The 19,577-nt window shown below is 47.5% G+C and overlaps 1 protein-coding gene across 2 annotated transcripts in view; it reads left to right on the top strand.

The window, feature by feature from the left end:
• The first annotated feature begins 469 nt into the window (after nt 1–469).
• Nucleotides 470–19,577, top strand: part of Slc7a1 (solute carrier family 7 member 1) — a 75,543-nt gene continuing 56,435 nt past the window's right edge. Inside the window, 1 exon segment of one of the 2 annotated variants that reach the window (NM_001399982.1) lies at nt 470–549. The gene's annotated coding sequence lies outside the window, so the exon portion shown is untranslated. 2 annotated transcript variants of the gene reach the window in all.

Consider the following 19,577-nt stretch of genomic DNA (forward strand, 5'->3'; position numbering starts at 1 on the left):
TTGCAGGTTCTGGAGCCCTTCCTGACTAAGGCGGAGGCGAAGGCGTTAGTTAGCTAGGGCACAGCAATAAGGTAAAGTAGTCCAATGTCAAACGAAGATTTACAAAACAAAACAAAACAAAACAAAAAAACCACAACTCTTTAAAGTGTGTCTTACATTCAGTTTGGAAGAAGAAACCTGGTCCTGAGAGCTCAGCTCTCCGTGGCTCCCCAGGAGGGGGCTCGCACCTCTCAGCCTATATCACCAGTTCTGACCCAAGCTCGGTTGGGGCTGCTGAGGACCAAGGGCGCGCGCGGGAGGCGCCCAAGGCGGCGGGGAAGCCCGGTCTCGGGTGTCCCCGCCCACAGGGGCGCGGCCGCGCCGCGCTGTCATTGGTGCCTGGGAAGCTGACGCGCAGCACTGGCCGTGGCCGTGGGGCCCGCGAAGGGCGGCGCGCGGCTGATGAAACCGGCTCGGATTCCGCCCGCGTGCGCCATCCCCTCAGCTAGCAGGTGTGAGCGGCTTTCTGCCCGCAGTCTCTACACAGCTCAGCATCCTGACGCCTCCTCCGTGAGTACGCGATCCTTGTGATTGCCCAGGAAACTCTAAAAACCTGGGTCACCTCGGCATGTGTGTGTGTGTGTGTGTGTGTGTGTGTGTGTGTGTGTGTGTGTGTGTGTGTGTGTGTGGCCTCGGGTGGCGGCTCAGGCAGGGCGAGGGTTCTTCTTATCCTCTCCATCTCGATGGGTGCGTGGGGCGGACACCAATATTCCGGTCGCCTCCTCCGAGTCCATCTTGGTCCTTTGCAGGCGCGGCGTGGTGCATGATGCAACAGCGGGAGGGAGTGAGCACGGGCGACCTGGGTGACGCCCGCCACGCGTGGCCGTGTATGGGCTCCACGTGGGCGCGGGAACTACGCTGGCTGTCCCGGGTGGCATCTGCAGTCACCGCTGTCTGGGAGACCTTCCCATACATGGCGCGGTGCGCGGCACCCCGCCCCGCCACGCGGTCCCGGGCAGTGTCGTCAGCCGAGCCGCGCGCAGGATGGACTCCGTCAGGTCTTCCAGGCAGGTCCCGTATGACCGGAGACCAGAGATTCCCGTCCTCCGGGTCGCCTCCATAGTCTCCAGAGGCCCCCTTGGAGGGACTCCCTCTTGGGTGGGTTTTCCTTGTGACCTGATTCGGCCTGCACAGACTGTTCTCCCAGATGGTGCGGAGTGGGAGGAAGTTCTTCCGGCTCCGTAGACAACCTGTGCTCAGTGTGTTTCTCTCTGTCTAGTGGAAGACTTCCTGGGCACAGCCAGGTCACCAGCCAAGGGTGTCTGTAGAGCAGCCCTGTGTCGCTCGCTCCAGCCCACTGCTGTGTGGACGTGTGTGTTAAGATAGCCAGACATGTGCTGAGATAGGCAGACATGTGCTGTCAGGAAAACAAAACAAACTAAAAAAACTACATTTCCCAGCACCCGCAGTTATACTCTCACGTGCAAGAGGACAGGGTTTCAACTGTAGGTGTATTTCTTGTAAAGGTGAGTAAACTTTCACTAGAACCTGGAACGTTATCTTCTCCATTATCTTTTGGTTGACTATCTTAACTGTGATGGATTCGGTTTGTAAATTACTTGGGATTTTTACAACATTTCTTGTCCTTCATGTGTGGTTGAGATAATAGGAAACCACGATACAGTCATCCCCCTGGTATTTTTAGTTGGTCTCAATGGAAATTATTATTTTTACTTCAACACACCCTTCTGCCACTAAAACAAAAGGGCTTGAGTCACAGGATCAGAATAGACATTTAGAGGGGAAAGTCACCCCATGAATTTAGCGTTTTGAGATTACGTTTTACTTAAGGGTGAAATTTAGAGGGTATAAAAGGGAAGGGGTTGGGGGTGTGAATAAACAAAAGGAACGACTTATGTAGAGATAAGAGATACCCCAGCGGCTGGGGCAGAATCTCACAGCCCCTGGGCACCGTCTTGGCCCATAATTACAGGTTTTAGATTTTTCTTAACGGTGTGAAGACAAGCTGATTCCCTTAGGGATTTCTCTTCTGAGATACACGGTCATTATTACATTTGATAAATCAGTTTCCCTCTACCCCCACCTCACCCTGTACTCTACCCACCCCACCCTGCCCCGCCCCCTCTCCTGCCTCACGTAGGCCAGAATGGCCTCAAACTTGCTACTTGGCAAAAGATGACCTTGATCCTTTTGCCTCCCTCTCCTCCCAAATGCTCGGATTACAGGCATGTGCCTTGCATGGATTGCAGTTAATGCAGGGTTAGGGAACATCTCCTGCACACTTGGGTTGCAGGTTTGCACAGTAGGTGCATTACAGGCTGGTTTTTTTGTTTTGTTTTATTGGGGGTTTTTTTTGGGATGTAATTAAATGCATTTATTGCTGTTTAAGTCTGCTTTCTTTTCACTAAGCCCAGTAAAAATAAAATACATGCTTGCATTATGCTTGGGGAATTGAAGCCTTTTTCCAGAGTTAGAGGGGTTTATTAGTCCTAGGGAGGAGTAAGAAGAAGGAAGATGGTGTTAGGGGAAGAAATACCCAGTAACCTGGGGCTATCTGGACATCTGTGCCGAGTCACCTACAGGCATCTCCGGAAATGCCTTGGTATTTCACCTGGTTCTTAGTCAAATACTCCAGGCAGGACGTATAGATGAGGCCTCAGAGCAGTTGTTCTCAACCTCCCTAACACTGTGACCCTTTTTTTTTCTTCCGGAGCTGGGGACCGAACCCAGGGCCTTGCGCTTGCTAGGCAAGTGCTCTACCACTGAGCCAAATCCCCAACCCCAACACTGTGACCCTTTAATATAGTTCCTCATGCATAAAATTACTCCATTGCTACTTCACAGCTGTAAATTTGCTGCTTTTATGAAGCGTAATGTAAATATTTGATATGGGACCCGTGAAAGGGTCATTGGACCCCCAAAGAGATGGAGAACCAGTACCCTAGTGTTTTTTTCACAGTCCCTTAAGGCTGGGGGTGAGGTGGGGCCGGGGAGGTAGGGAGTGGGTATTTGAGAGGGGAATGTGTGCTTGGGATTAATATCAGGGCCTCTAACATGCTAAACATACGCTAGCTACTCTGTCACCCCTGGCCCGCCACCTGGATACATTTTAACCATAGATCCAGTAAGATAGGCTGGTGTTTCTGTGTGAAGAGAGAGCAAGATGCTGTACTGAGGTAAATGGGTAGGCTGGTCAGGAAGCATGCTGGGTGGAAGACAGACACTCACACGGTTTGTTTACATTTATTCTAAAGATTTACTTTTATTTACGTGTATGTGTCTGTGTGAATGTTTGCCACGTGTGGGTACCCCTCGAAGCCAGATTGTGTTGTAACCCTTGGGGCTTGGATTACCAGTTGTTGTCAATGTCTGATATGGGTGCTGCTCGTGAACCTGGGTCCTCTGGAAAAACAATAGTCTCTTTTAAATGCTGAGCTATATTTCCTGTCCCGGGAGAAAAAAGACTTTGGCAAGTTTACAAAATAAAATGGCTAGTTCATTCATTGGTCCGTCCATCCATCCATCCATCCATCCATCCATCCATCCATCCATCCATCCATCCAAGGTCTGGCTGTATAGACAAACATGATATCCTGCCGGTTCAGCCCCCAGAATCCTGGGGTACACACTACCATGCCTGGTACTTCAAATAACCTTTTAAAATTTATTTGTTTAGAGACAAGGTCTCAGTGTTTAGCCCTAGCTGCCCTGGGACTCACTATCTAGGCTGGCTTGCCTGGAATTCACAGACATTCACCTGCCTCTGCTTCTCAGGTATTGGGATTCAAACTACGCACCACCATGCCTAGCTTCATGTTCATTTAAAAAGTTTACATGTATGTATGTATGTATGTATGTATGTATGTATGTATGTATGCATGCATGTATGTATGTATATATGTATGTATGTATGTATGTATATGCATGCCTGTTTCTCTGTATGTGCACCATATATGTTCATTGTCCCCAGAGACCAGAAGAGGGTGTCTGATCCCTTGGAACTTGAGTTATAGGTGGCTGTGAGCCCCATGTGGGTACTGGAAACCCAATTCTGGTCCTCCATAAGTGTTCTTAACCACTGAGAATTTCTCCAGGTAACTTTATGAATATGTTCACCACCAAAGGACAGGCTTGTACCAATGGACTCTCTTGGTGTCGTTGAAACTACCAGTAGTGGGGTTTGTTCAGGCCACCCCAAAGATGGGGTCTCTTCTGGCTTTGTCTGTTGCTCTTCACCCCCCACTCGGGTTGGGGATCCTCTTAGAATTCTAAAAAGCCTTTGGGCCTTGAGCCAGCAACCTGAGATCTCAGGTGTGGTGTCTCTTCCTGGTCGTGAGCTTGACTACCTTTGGAACGAACTACAACCCAGAAATGGAGGGCTCACCTGGGATCCAGATCTTGAGTCCGGAAGACAGGCCTCTGACCTGGAACTCGACATGGGATAACACACTCTTTTGACCCACAGTGCGGTTTGAGGCATGGCGGTCATGAGAAGCTTAGGCCCAGGCAAGGTGGTACTCACCTTTAATCTCAGGAGACAGAGGCAAGCAGATCTCTGAGTTCTGAGGCCAGCCTGGGTTCAGAGCAAGTTTCAAGTAAAGAACAGCTTCCACCCAGGCATGGTGGCACACACCTTTACTCTGGGCCACACCCCTTTCTGGAAGCCTACAGAAGGACAATGGGAAAGGAAGGGTTTGTCGGCCCCCTGTTTGCACTTACTTGCCAGCATATCTGTTGGAAACTCCTTCGGGATTCCAGCCGATACAGAAGACCAGGTGAAAGAACTCACCTCGTGGGACTGAGCAACTCCCAGCTTCTTGGACTTCCCGTTCACAGCCGCCCATTATTGGGTTAGTTGGACTGCAGACTGTAAGTCATTCAATAATTTCTCTTAACATATAGAGACATTCCAGGTGTTCTGTGATTCTGGAGAACCCTGACTAAGACACCAGGCCAAGGTGTAGGCTTCCTTCTAGAGTACTCCTACACCCCCAAGACAGGGTTTTTCTGTGTAGCCCTGGCTGTCCTGGTATTTACTCTGTAGACCAGGCTGGCCTCAAACTCGAGGTCTGCCTGCTTCTGCCTCCCGAATGCTGGGATTGAAAGCGAGAGCCGGGTTGGGGATTTAGCTCAGTGGTAGAGCGCTTGCCTAGGAAGCGCAAGGCCCTGGGTTCGGTCCCCAGCTCCGAAAAAAAGAACCAAAAAAAAAAAAAAAAAAAGGAAAGCGAGAGCCACCATCACTCGGCATCTTTGGTGGTAGGTTTTCAGCCTTGTAAACCCCTTTGACCTCTTCTGTTCCTTTGTAATAATCTACATCCCCCGTCAAGTTCAAAGCAGCCTTGAGAATGATTGCATCCGGAGTTGTTCGGAGTGAGCCACAGTTTGTCAAGGGCAGTTTAGAACATTTGACCCTGGAATCTGCCTCCATGGGCATTGACTGGGGGAAAGGTCCATAGACTGCTGACTCTTTGCAATGGTGGCTAGGGGTTGCTGCCTATGGATCCCTGTGGGTAAAGGTTCCGCCATGCCAGAGAGACTTCGGAAGGGTTAGCCCTCCTGCTACAACCCAGAGGTTGCCTTGGGCTCTTCCTCTCTGGTGGCTGTCATGTACCGTGGGGACCTGCAGATTGTTCACTGTGTGGTCCCACCGTGATCTCAATGCAGGCCACGGTTAATGAAAGGCTCTACCCTTCCAGCAGGGAGTTAGGAACAGGCCCTTCCCCCGTTCCCTACCCTCCAACCCCACGCCAGGTTCCTGAACTTTATACACTTGAGATTGGGAAGATGAAGTCCCATAGTGTTTCTTCAGCAAATTGACACAGGCAATTCCAAGTCGAAATTCCTAAATCTTTCTTCCTTTTAATACCAGCAAACAAATAAAACTCAGAGAAAGAAAGGGTTGTCCCTTAAAGGTATATCTTGGGATGAGGGAATGTCCTATCGCACGTAGGCTGTGTCTTAGGGCATTGTTTCTCTTTTTCCTTGTAACCTCTCCCCTCCTTCTGGCAGAGGTGGATTCATTTCCTTACCTCTGCTTCTCTGTCACTGTGTTAAACACCATGACCCAAAAGCAACTCGGGGAGGAAATGATCTATTTCAGGTTACAATCTATCACTGAGGGAAATCAAGGCAGAAACTCAAGACGACTGGAATTTGAGGCAGAAACCATAGGAGGAACTGCTTTCTGGTTTGGTCCCCACGGCTTGCTTGGTATCTTTCTTATACAACTAGGCCTACCTGCCTAGGGATGGCAACGCCCATGGTGGGCTGGGCCCACCTACACCAATTAGCAAACAATAAACGGCCCTCTAGATATGGCCACAGGACATTCTTGATGGACTCGATTCCATTTCTGCTCCTCTTCCTAGGTGTTGACAGGCAAATTTAGCTGTCAAAGCTTATTGAGGTTCTTGACCTTAAGGAGAACCAGATGCTGTCTTCTGTGTGGAGGAGCTGGCCCAAGTTTTGCATCATAGAGCCATTAGCAGTAGCATGGCCTCTTGGTTTTATTTTAAGTTAATTTTATTTTATGGGTATGGTTACTTTTGCCTGAATGTATGCCTGTTTATCATGTATGCCAAGAGTCCGTGGAGGTTAGATGAGGTCATCAGATCCCTTGGGACTGAAGTTACAGATGGTTATGAGCCGGCCATGAGGGTGCTAAGGGTTAAGCCTGGGTCCTCTAGAAGAGAGAGACTGCTGAGCCACCTCTCCAGTCCCACAAGACCTCCTTGAGATATGACTGATCTGAGGTCAAGACCCAGTTTCTGAACTATAGGGGTCAAAGTGAATGTCCTGCCCTCTCCCAGAGAAAGGGCTGAATCCCAGAGTGGGCTTTTGTCAGTCGATGCCTCTTCTAAGGCACTTCCTGTAGCCGTGTGTACAAATGCTCTTCCATAGTTCGTTCATAGTCATTGGCTGCGTGTAACTTGTTTGTTTGAGACACGATCACAGTAAGTTGCCTGCTGTATTAGTTACTGTTCTGTTGCCATGATAAATAAAACACCAGGACCAAAGCGACGGATAGAAGGAAAGGTTTATATGGGCTTACCGGTTCCTGAGCGATGAGTCCATCCTGGTAGGAGAGCAGGGCAGCTGGCATGCAGTGCTGAGGGCTCATGAGTAGGGGTGGATTCCACAATAGGAGTGGTAGGAGGCTTTGAAAGCTCAAAGCCCAGGTCCCCAGTGGTACACTTCCTCCTGCAAGGCCACCCCTTCTAGATCTCCCCAAACAGCGCCACCAACTGGGGACCAGGTATTCAAATACATGAGCCTATCAGAGACATTCTCATTCAATCCATTACTCTGTGGCTGCTCTCTGAACTCCTGAACTCAAGCAGGACTCTGCCTTAGTCTTCCGAGTAGCTAAGACTACAGAAGCTTGCCCTACGACTAACATTTTTAGCTGTCGTTTTGAACTCCTCTTCCTGGAGAGAGGTGGTCTAGGTGGGATGATGGCCTCCCCTGTCCGTCGTCTTAACATAGTCTGGCATGCACCCTGCTTAGCTGTTTGATTTAGTTCATTTTCCTTGAGACTGCCTCTATTAGGCGTGTAGGTCCCAGAGGCATGAGCTAGCAAGTTTTCCATGCCATATGGCCCTGGGTTTGTGAGCACTAGAGGGGAAAGCCTTTGGTGGTACTTTTGGCATGGGCTGCCAGGGTTTTCCTTGAGGCTGTGACCTTGGGCCCTGGTGCAGTCCTGGGTACAGTCTCCAGGTTCCCTTAGGCCTCAGGATCCAGTCTTGGGACTGTCAGTTTCTTGTGTTTTTCATTGAAGGGTGTGGTATAGAGTGAAGATGGGCCTCATTGCATATATATATATATGGTTGTGAACCACCATGTGGTTGCTGGGATTTGAACTCAGGACCTCTGGAAGAGCAGTCAGTGCTCTTAGCCACTGAGCCATCTCTCCAGCCCCAGCAGCACAGTTCTAATGCCAGCATTTACCTGAATCCCCTCAGAGGTCTTAGTTGGAGAGAAGTGCAAGAACTTAGAGCTGCCTCCGTTGAGGTAGTGGTACCTCTCTATCCAGTAAGAACCAGTAAGCAGGGTAAGTGTCTGAGGCTTAAGGGGAGCCCTGAGACAAGAAGGTGTCAGAGTGTTGTCATCCCTCACTGTGTTGACTGTCCTCTCCCTCTGGGTAGCTTTAATTGATCTGCCACAATTGGCTGCAGATTTCCCCCTCTGTATCATCTCTGTCCGCCAGGCACCATCACCGAGCTTAGTAGGAGCCCCCTCCTTCAGTAGGAGGGAAAGAGCCGCTGATGGCTGAGTGTGGCGAATGCTCACGTACCTCATTAACGGCCTCGTAAGTCTGATGTGTTTTCTTGAATTCTGTCGTTCTTTTTATTGAGGGGGTCCTGAAGTGAGATCATATGCTCATCTAAGCAGTCCCAGGCAGGTGTGGCCCCGCCCCAGGCTGGTTTGGCCCCGCCTCACGCTGGTATGGCCACGCCCAGGCTGGTTTGGCCCCGCCCAGGCAGGCGTGGCCCCTCCCACCACAGACCTGAGCCTCAGTGTCATGGGGTAAGTAAGGCATCTGACAAGCTGTTAGATCTCCATGAAATCTCATTTCAGGAGACAAGTTCTCCCTTTGACTGCCCTTTTTCCTTCTCCCAGTGTGAGAATCCTGGGGAAAATCCTTTTTCTTTAGGGTTCATTCATTGTTTTAATAGTCTGATAGTTTGAGTGAGAGACACAGAGGTCTCTTAAGAATATCTTTCTGTCTGCTAGATTCCGACTTAGAGAAGTGGAGACAGGCTGCCCTGAGCATGCTAGGAGGCTGTGTTAAGTACCAGAAGGGAGATTTGAACCCAGGCCATTTGAACTCCAGCTCCAGAGTAACCCCCAAGTACAGGAGGTGTAATGGGTTTTAGCCTTGCCGAGCTCTGGCCTCCTGCCTTGCGATGTGTTGTGGTGGTGAATTAGTTAAACCGCTTTTTGCTCCCGTTGGGTCGAGCTTCCTGCCACTCACCCGAGCCCTCTGGATTTTCCAATGTAAGATGTACAAGTCAGCTGGTTTTTTTTTTTTTTTTCTTTTTCTTTTTTTCGGAGCTGGGGACCGAACCCAGGACCTTGTGCATGCTAGGCAAGCGCTCTACCACTGAGCTAAATCCCCAACCCCTGCAGCTAATTTTGATGTCTTGACTAGCTCAACGGTTGGGTATTTCTAATCCTCCCCACGTCTAGTATACATTTCCCTCTGCGATTCCTGGCTTAACACTTTCTAATTTTGTTTTATCTTTGCTGCCCTGATACCTTCTGGGCAGTCCCTCCCCCCGCCCTGCCCCCATAGGACCGTTTTCTGTTCCACCTACATAGGTGGATGATTTTTCTTCTGTAGCTCGTGAACTTGATCTTTCTCCCGAGTCATGGCGATTCTCCTTCTACTTCTTCCCTTTGTCCCTTGCCCAGAAATTCTAAAAGTCCCCCCTCTTTCATTCTGCCCAACTGTTGGCCATTGGCTTTTTATTGATCAATCAAAAAACAATTGGGGATAGGGACCTTCAGTGTTTGAACACACAGATTCCTGATTTGGGGGAGCGCAAATTAAGACAAAGCATTAGAACCAATTCCCAACAGTGTGTCAATCACGCAGGGTAAATATAGAGACCTTGATCAAGACAAGTTTTCTTTGTAGACCTGGCTGTCCTGGAACTCACTCTGTAGACCAGGCTGGCCTTGAACTCAAAGAACCTCCTGCCTCTGCCTCCCTGGTGCTGGGATTAAACGCATGTGCCACCGTGATCTCCTGGCTATAGGACCTTCTGTTTTTTGTTGTTATTTTTCTTTTTTTTTTTTTTTTTTTTGGTTCTTTTTTTTTTTTTTTCGGAGCTGGGGACCGAACCCAGGGCCTTGCGCTTCCTAGGCAAGCGCTCTACCACTGAGCTAAATCCCCAACCCCTATTTTTCTTTTTAAAAGAGATTTATTTATTTATTTATTATGTATACAATGTTCTGTTTGCATGTATGCCTGCCCACCAGAAGAGGGCATCAGATCTCATTAGAGATGACTGTGAGCCACCATGTGGTTGCTGGGAATTGAACTCAGGACCTCTGGAAGAGCAGACAGTGCTCTTTTTTTTTTTTTTTTTTTTTTTTGTGTTGGTTGGTTTTTCTTTTTATTTATTTATTTATTTATTTTTTTTATTAACTTGAGTATTTCTTATATACATTTCAAGTGTTATTCCCTTTCCCGGTTTCCGGACAAACATCACCCTCCCCCCTCCCCTTCCTTATGGGTGTTCCCCTCCCAAACCTCCCCCCATTGCCACCCTCCCCGCATAGTCTAGTTCACTGGGGGTTCAGTCTTAGCAGGACCCAGGGCTTCCCCTTCCACTGGTGCTCTTACTAGGATATTCATTGCTATCTATGGGGACAGAGTCCAGGGTCAGTCCATGTATAGTCTTTAGGTAGTGGCTTAGTCCCTGGAAGCTCTGGTTGCTTGACATTGTTGTACTTTTGGGGTCTCGAGCACCTTCAAGCTCTTCCAGTTCTTTCTCTGATTCCTTCAACGGGGGACCTATTCTCAGTTCAGTGGTTTGCTGCTGGCATTCGCCTCTGTATTTGCTGTATTCTGGCTGTGTCTCTCAGGAGCGATCTACATCCGGCTCCTGTCGGTCTGCACTTCTTTGCTTCATCCATCTTGTCTAATTGGGTGGCTGTATATGTATGGGCCACCTGTGGGGCAGGCTCTGAATGGGTGTTCCTTCAGTCTCTGTTTTAATCTTTGCCTCTCCCTTCCCTGCCAAGGGTATTCTTTTTCCTCATTTAAAGAAGGAGTGAAGCATTCACATTTTGATCATCCGTCTTGAGTTTCCTTTGTTCTAGGGATCTAGGGTAATTCAAGCATTTGGGCTAATAGCCACTTATCAATGAGTGCATACCATGTATGTCTTTCTGTGAGTGGGTTAGCTCACTCAGGATGATATTTTCCAGTTCCAACCATTTGCCTACGAATTTCATAAACTCGTTGTTTTTGATAGCTGAGTAATATTCCATTGTGTAGATGTACCACATTTTCTGTATCCATTCCTCTGTTGAAGGGCATCTGGGTTCTTTCCAGTTTCTGGCTATTATAAATAAGGCTGCGATGAACATAGTGGAGCACGTGTCTCTTTTATATGTTGAGGCATCTTTTGGGTATATGCCCAAGAGAGTTATGGCTGGATCCTCAGGCAGTTCAATGTCCAATTTTCTGAGGAACCTCCAGACTGATTTCCAGAATGGTTTTACCAGTCTGCAATCCCACCAACAATGGAGGAGTGTTCCTCTTTCGCCACATCCTCGCCAGCATCTGCTGTCACCTGAGTTTTTGATCTTAGCCATTCTCACTGGTGTGAGGTGAAATCTCAGGGTTGTTTTGATTTGCATTTCCCTTATGACTAAAGATGTTGAACATTTCTTTAGGTGTTTCTCAGCCATTCGGCATTCCTCAGCTGTGAATTCTTTGTTTAGCTCTGAACCCCATTTTTTAATAGGGTTATTTGTTTCCCTGCGGTCTAACTTCTTGAGTTCTTTGTATATTTTGGATATAAGGCCTCTATCTGTTATAGGATTGGTAAAGATCTTTTCCCAATCTGTTGGTTGCCGTTTTGTCCTAACCACAGTGTCCTTTGCCTTACAGAAGCTTTGCAGTTTTATGAGATCCCATTTGTCGATTCTTGATCTTAGGGCATAAGCCATTGGTGTTTTGTTCAGGAAATTTTTTCCAGTGCCCATGTGTTCCAGATGCTTCCCTAGTTTTTCTTCTATTAGTTTGAGTGTGTCTGGTTTGATGTGGAGGTCCTTGATCCACTTGGACTTAAGCTTTGTACAGGGTGATAAGCATGGATCGATCTGCATTCTTCTACATGTTGCCCTCCAGTTGAACCAGCACCATTTGCTGAAAATGCTATCTTTTTTCCATTGGATGGTTTTGGCTCCTTTGTCAAAAATCAAGTGACCATAGGTGTGTGGGTTCATTTCTGGGTCTTCAATTCTATTCCATTGGTCTATCTGTCTGTCTCTGTACCAATACCATGCAGTTTTTATCACTATTGCTCTTTAATACTGCTTGAGTTCAGGGATAGTGATTCCCCCTGAAGTCCTCTTATTGTTGAGGATAGCTTTAGCTATCCTGGGTTTTTTGTTATTCCAGATGAATTTGCAAATTGTTCTGTCTAACTCTTTGAAGAATTGGATTGGTATTTTGATGGGGATTGCATTGAATCTGTAGATTGCTTTTGGTAAAATGGCCATTTTTACTATATTAATCCTGCCAATCCATGAGCATGGGAGATCTTTCCATCTTCTGAGGTCTTCTTCAATTTCTTTCCTCAGTGTCTTGAAGTTCTTATTGTACAGATCTTTTACTTGCTTGGTTAAAGTCACACCGAGGTACTTTATATTATTTGGGTCTATTATGAAGGGTGTCATTTCCCTAATTTCTTTCTCGGCTTGTTTCTCTTTTGTATAGAGGAAGGCAACTGATTTATTTGAGTTAATTTTATACCCAGCCACTTTGCTGAAGTTGTTTATCAGCTTTAGTAGTTCTCTGGTGGAACTTTTGGGATCACTTAAATATACTATCATGTCGTCTGCAAATAGTGATATTTTGACCTCTTCTTTTCCGATCTGTATCCCCTTGATCTCCTTTTGTTGTCTGATTGCTCTGGCTAGAACTTCAAGAACTATATTGAATAAGTAGGGAGAGAGTGGGCAGCCTTGTCTAGTCCCTGATTTTAGTGGGATTGCTTCAAGTTTCTCTCCATTTAGTTTAATGTTAGCAACTGGTTTGCTGTATATGGCTTTTACTATGTTTAGGTATGGGCCTTGAATACCTATTCTTTCCAGGACTTTTATCATGAAGGGGTGTTGAATTTTGTCAAATGCTTTCTCAGCATCTAATGAAATGATCATGTGGTTCTGTTCTTTCAGTTTGTTTTTATGATGGATCACGTTGATGGTTTTCCTTATATTAAACCATCCCTGCATGCCTGGGATGAAGCCTACTTGATCATGGTGGATGATTGTTTTGATGTGCTCTTGAATTCGGTTTGCCAGAATTTTATTGAGTATTTTTGCGTCGATATTCATAAGGGAAATTGGTCTGAAGTTCTCTTTCTTTGTTGGGTCTTTGTGTGGTTTAGGTATAAGAGTAATTGTGGCTTCATAGAAGGAATTCGGTAGGGCTCCATCTGTTTCAATTTTGTGGAATAGTTTGGATAATATTGGTATAAGGTCTTCTATGAAGGTTTGATAGTATTCTGCACTAAACCCGTCTGGACCTGGGCTCTTTTTGGTTGGGAGACCTTTAATGACTGCTGCAGACAGTGCTCTTAACCTCTGAGCCGTCTCTCCAGCCCCAGGACCTTCTGTTTTTAAGTACATGCTCAGGGGGCCCATTGAGTAACACACTTCCTTCCTTGACCTGCTCCAGTTTCTCTCCAGCCTGGGACTGCCGTCTTCCTGGCATGGCTGGAGCTGGGGTTTCCGAGGCAGCTGTGCAGGGGTAGGGAGGCCTAGAGCTGACATGAGTGGCAGAGACTGGGCCACCTGCTTCCTAGGTGAGTAGCTGAGCATTCGTTCATGTCACTGGTGTCTGGATGGACACCTGCCCCAGACCCAGGGGTGCATGTGTGCTCTGCCCCACATGGTGTCTCTGCAGGGGGTCCCGTGGGAACAGAAGGCCAGTGGCAGCTGTGATCCTGACCCCACCCCTGCTCCTGGCTTTCCTTTGCTGCTTTCTATCATGTGGTGACATGGGAAGTGTCCCCTTCCTTTGAGGCCTTTGATGCCCCCAGAGAGCCTGAAACAGGAGCTGGTGGCTGGGGCCTGCAGAAAGCTTCTTGCCCTTCAGAGCAGCTCTTGGGGTCACAGCATGCACAGGGGGCAGAGTCACCGCCAGCCTCTTTGGGACGGATGGAGCTAGGGCAACTGGAGCCTTCTATGGCTTCCCTGGGTACCCTTGGGGCTTCTGGGAAATCCAACGTTGTAAGAGTTGCAGGAGCGCCTAGGCTCAGGCTCTCTTTACTTCAGTCCTCCAGCCGGTTGGGTTTCCCTGCCTTCCCCTTTCCTCCATCCGTGTAATGCGCTCTGACGTGCCCACACCACACATACATCGTACATCGACTCCATGTTATTCAAATGTAGTTCCCACAACAAATATGGCCTCTTCTGCACCCTTGGTATGCTACTTCTGTTTCCGGTTTGCTTGGTTTTCACTCTTCTTTCTTTTTTTCTGGGTTTGAGCCAAGGGTTTCAGGCACGCTAGGCCAGCGCTCTGTCAAGGAGCCACACCCCACCCCGATGGTATAATACCCAAATCAGGAAAGCATTATGGCAGACCTGTTAGTACCTAGCCCAGAGACCACATGCAGCTCCCAATTTTCCACACGGCACCCCCTCGAGCTGTTTAAAACCCTTTTAGAGAGCCCAGGGTGGGCTTTCAAAAGCTCCTATTTGACACTCTATCTCTAAGCCCCTTTAAAAAACACCTTTCTCTAAGTACGAATGTTCCTCAAACACTTGGTCTCTGCAGCAAAGTGGGCCAGCTACAATTCCCACGCAAAGGCTTGGCACTGACACCAAGAGGAAGGCTTGTAGGAAAGGAACTCTGGGAGGCTCTTCAGCCCCGGCTCACCTGACCACCCAGACCTGTTTCCCAGCATCCTCGCCCGCAGAAGCTGTGTGTGGCCTAGTCTTCAGGCTATCTTTTATGACTTCGCCCACCCCTTGGTTGGCTGCCCGCCTGTGTGGGCAGCCTTAACCACCTTTGATGGTGCATGTGTCATGTGTGTGTATCCTCGGGGAGGATAGAGATGGCTAATAAGGATCTAGAACGTATTTGAGAGCTGCGGTGTTGCGAGCCCTCTCTCTTCTGCACTGAAGCCCTTGCTTTCTAGAGCTGGCAAAGATCAAGGGTGCCACATGCCGCTTGGCCATGGCCTTGGCCTTTTGCTGGTTCTGTATCTTGGCTGTTTCATACAGTTGCCTTTGAGTGACCCCCTTGCATCTTTTAGATGCCCCCTCCCTCAAGAACGAATAGACACAATTCTAAACCAGAGTTCCAATGGCTGCTGACTGCTACTCAAATTGAGTCTGCAAACACTTTCAAAATTGTTGGACATCCTCAAGTTCACTGTTAACTCATGCTGCTGCCTCCCTCCCTCCCCCCCCCTCCATCATCAGTCACTGGGTGAGCAACCCTGTGTCCTGGCCTGGAATGATTTTTTTTTTCATTTTCTGAAATGTGTTTGTACCTCAGTTTCCCCAGATGTAAGCCCACAGCTGTATATGAAGAGACCTCTGAAGGTCATGATCAAAAGCTTCTAGTATTTTTCCATGTGTTTGTTTGTTCTTCTCCAGCCCCAGACCCTCTCCTTGAAGGAGTTGGCCTTGACAGTGACTCTAGTGGGCAGCGGCCCAGAGTTGAGGTACCCTGCTGGGCCCAGTAACTCTAACCTGGCCGGACCAGCACCAGAGGGCCACTCTTCAAAGAGACCCTTTGAAGTGCAAACATTTCCTTTCCTGAAAAGAAGGGAAATTGCAACCAAAAACGTATTGTTCTGTGCAGACAATGTTCCCTTCGATCAAAGAGGGAGCGGGGCTTATAAAGGTAGATTCACAAATTAAACCTGGGTGCCATCCTGTGTGTGTGACTGTCACCGAGGAAGGCTCACTGTGGGTCTCTAAGGTTGGTAAGACTCCATTTCCCCTTTTCCTTAGGATCCTGGGTCTAGGGCTAATAGATTGTACTAACTGTCTCTAGCATGGTCCTGAAAATATCTACTGGTAAATTATGCTATCTTCAAGTTAGAATATTATTCATCCACTAAAAATGGTATTTTCCAAAAATATTTGATATTAGGGGAAATATTTAATGTTAAAGGTGAAAAAAAATCTGGGTCATCTTAATAACCTGGATATATTGCACAGAAAAAAAAAGCTTGCTAAAATTGGATTTTAGGGTCTGGGAGTGTACCCCAGTGGTCAGGACATGTGCTCACTAGCATTTGAGAGGTCCTAGGCTGTTTCTCTAGCAATTTAAATAAACACTGTTCTGTTCACTGCTTATAGATCCTAACATACTGTTCCACAAATACTTACTGGATATTTATATAATTAGTAAAATATATCTAAAGAGTCGTGTCTCTGAAGAGGACAGTGATGCTTTGGCTGGTGGATGCGGCCATAAATTATTTTCAACTTCTGTTGTGAACCCTGCCCTGGCTTCTCAGAATGGGATCTGTTCAGTTCCTTGCTACACACATCCTATGTTTGGTTCTTGGGTGCAAACCGTACAGGGTGTGGCTGGCTTTAGCTTTCAATGTTACAGGATGTTTTTGAGTTTTCGTTAGATTTGCTCATTGTTGTCAGAAAGCGTCAAGTGGAAGCCTGGTTTTTCCTAGTAACTATCCACCTTGGTTGAGAACTCTTACCCAACTGGCCCTCCATTTGTCACCTCTGAGCGCCGGTTGTACTAAGATCCTCTGGCCACATGCCATCCACATTCTAAATGGATAGTTTTCTGAGATGGACCTTTGTCTACCTGTAGTATCTACTGGCTCTGACATGTTCCTTGGTCAGGGAAGGCGTCCAGTACCGTCCCCTTCACCCCGTTGCCCACTCTGTCCCTTTGCCTGATGGTGCAGGTCTGCCAAGGGTGTGACCTTCTAGAAGGCTGGTCTCTGGTCCGATAGTAGCCATGCACCAGACAGAGTCTTCAAGCTTCTTTTGCCTACGAATGGAACTAAGAACTAAACTTAGTTGTGACCAAGTCCACACAGGGACACGCTGATTGATATAAGTACATTGATATGAAAACCTGTTGGACTTTTCTTCAGCTCTACCCGTGGTATACACTATGGGCGTGTGCTTGCTTCCTAGAATTGGATGGTGTAACTATTAATTTCAGTGCTTTTGAGTTTTTTTTTTCCAGAGCTGGGGACCGAACCCAGGGCCTTGCACTTGCTAGGCAATTGCTCTACTGCTGAGCTAAATCCCTAACCCCTGCTTTTGAGTTTTTCTTGGGTACATTTTCTTTCTTCAGTGAGATTTGAGGAGGAGCCCATCTGAAAGGTTAATAACCTTGTCTTTTAGAGTTAAGGACTGTGGGAGGATCTGGAAAAAGTTGTTCACAGAAAGATAAATTTGAGGTTGGCGAGTCTTGAAATTGGAATACGGAAAACGCTAACTAACATTGGCAGGGCAGCCACACCCTTAAGTAGTTCTTTCGAAGGCTGGAGTTCTTACTTAAGGGTTTAAAGTTTTCCTTGCACCTTACTTAGCAAATAAATACGTTGTCTGCATACACTATTCTTAAAATAATCCTAACTAGTGGGATCAGTTGTCTCTAGCAAGGCACACAGACTAATAGGACCAACAGCCCAGCTTATTGAAACAATGTACAATTATCTGTCCTTGTTCATTGGCGGCTTAAAACAAAAACTTACTTCTCAAAACGAGGTTTCTGTAGGAATTCATAGGAGTTAATTGACAACGTCCTAGGGTTGGTATGTAGAAGTTCTAAGTATTGCCAACACTACTGTGAGCCTTTGAAAAGAAAGTCTGTGGGATTGTGTGTGTGTGTGTGTGTGTGTGTGTGTGTGTGTGTGTGCGCGCGCTTACTTTTCTATATATATGAGGGCTCATATACAAATTAGAAGAATTTTCCATACATCTATTACCTCAAATTAGAATACAAAAACTCATTGTTTTTTACATTTATTTTAGTGTGTGGGAGGGCACTCACACACAACATTCTTGCAGAGGTCAGAAGACAACTTTCTGGAGTTAGTTCTCTCCTGCTATGTGGGTACCGGGCATCGAACTCCGGTCAGCAGGCTTGGCAGCAAGCACCTTGACCCCCTGAGCCACCTCGATAGGCATGACCTTGAAGTCTTAGCCCCATGTTTGGTTTTGTCGAATAAACTTTTGCTGGCAGACACTTCTTTTTCGCTTTCTCCCTAAAGGGACATCTTCAGAGGCACTAAGCAAGAGGCCTCATGAATTCTTTGAGTACTTGTGTTGAGCTGGAAGGAAGGGATGCCTCATTGGTATCAGAGTTTGATGCAGTCAGAATTTTAGAAAGACAGTGTCTAATTCATCCATAGTGGCTTCACACCTAATTGCTAAGGGTTTATACTAGCCAGCAAGGTGTAGCTGCCTTGCCTTTCCTGGATGATTTAAGTAGGGGGCAGTGCTAGGGAGAGCAACACTCCATACAAGAGTCCCTTTTTGAACTCTGGGATTGTCCCTTTCTGTCCTGTGGTGAGTATCTTCTGGGGAGTCTTGCAGAGCTGCTCTGAGTTATCGAGAGTCTTGGGGGAGGGTCTTCAGACCTCTATGGGGCCAGCCAGGGGTTCAGATGTGCTGAGCAAGTGGAGTTTTATTCTGAGAAGCCCTGTGCAGTTCTGCACAGCTGCATTGTAAGAGTAGGGTCCAGGATTTTAGCCTGTCCCTTTTTGCAGAACTTCAGAGTCTGGCATGCACTCTTGCCTACAAGGCATGGCTTAAGGACAGTTCATCCCTGCTGGAACACGTCCCCAGGAAGGGCCTGTGCCTACAGATACCGCAGTATACTAGGGAACACGAACACCCAGGAGAAGTGTAAGGGACATCACAGGAAGCGTCTCCACTGTCAAGGCCACGGTATTTCTGCTGGTTTCCATCTTTCTAAAAAGATTACCAACAGGGACACCCAGAGCAATTGGGTGGCACACTGTGCCAGTAGGGGATAGCAATAAAGATAGAAGGAAGGCAAAGTCTGCAAATGTGAACTAAGAATTTTGCATAACATGCTTGTACCTTTCCTATCTGAGAAGTCCAACTTTGAGTATCTTTACGGTGTGTAGGCATCCGTGTATACACAAAAACCCTTCTTCCTGGGGAACTTGTGAACATCATCTCATTCCAGAGGGTGGGTCTGCAAGATCGCCTTTCTAACCCATTTTTAGGAACAGTTGGAGGAGCGAGCCCTCTAGAAGGTGCTGTATCCGGGATGATTACAGGAGCTCTGGATTGAAAAGCTAGCTGGCACAGAGAAGAGGCTTCAAACTCCTCACCCTCTGACTGGTGGTTCCCTGCCCAGTCCGTGCAGTCATTTCTATTCCGGGTGGTTATCTGTTCTCAGCCGACATGCAGATAGGACAGAACTTCTGCAGAGGTGGGGCTCCTGGCAGTGCAGCTAAAATGATAGCCAAGGGCCTGGTGGGCAGGAGGGGACAGAATATATAGAACAAGATGCAAGAACTTAGCCACCGAAGGAGGGCTGTTTTGGGTGAGAAGCCATCCTTCTTGCTGGAGGTCGGGTGTCTGGTGCAGCATGACCAGCTGCAGCTCTGACGCAGCTTTGACCTTTGAAGTCAAAAGTCTCACTTTGAGGATTAAAGCTTAGGGTTTGTGGGAGGCTCAGTAAAAGCAAGCTGTCCTCGTCTGTCGAGTGTGTGCACAGGGTTTAAAACTTTAGACCCCCAAGGGGATTCTCCAGGAGTCCCATTCCCTGCTGGCACATACATGTGTCCTTGCCTTGCTGTTAGAAGATGAGGGGTTGGTTAACGTGCATAGAGATGTTTCCAGAAGACTGAGCAGAAGAG

Source organism: Rattus norvegicus, chromosome 12 (genome assembly GCF_036323735.1).
Source record: "Rattus norvegicus strain BN/NHsdMcwi chromosome 12, GRCr8, whole genome shotgun sequence".
In the NCBI taxonomy this organism is placed as follows: Eukaryota; Metazoa; Chordata; class Mammalia; order Rodentia; family Muridae; genus Rattus; species Rattus norvegicus.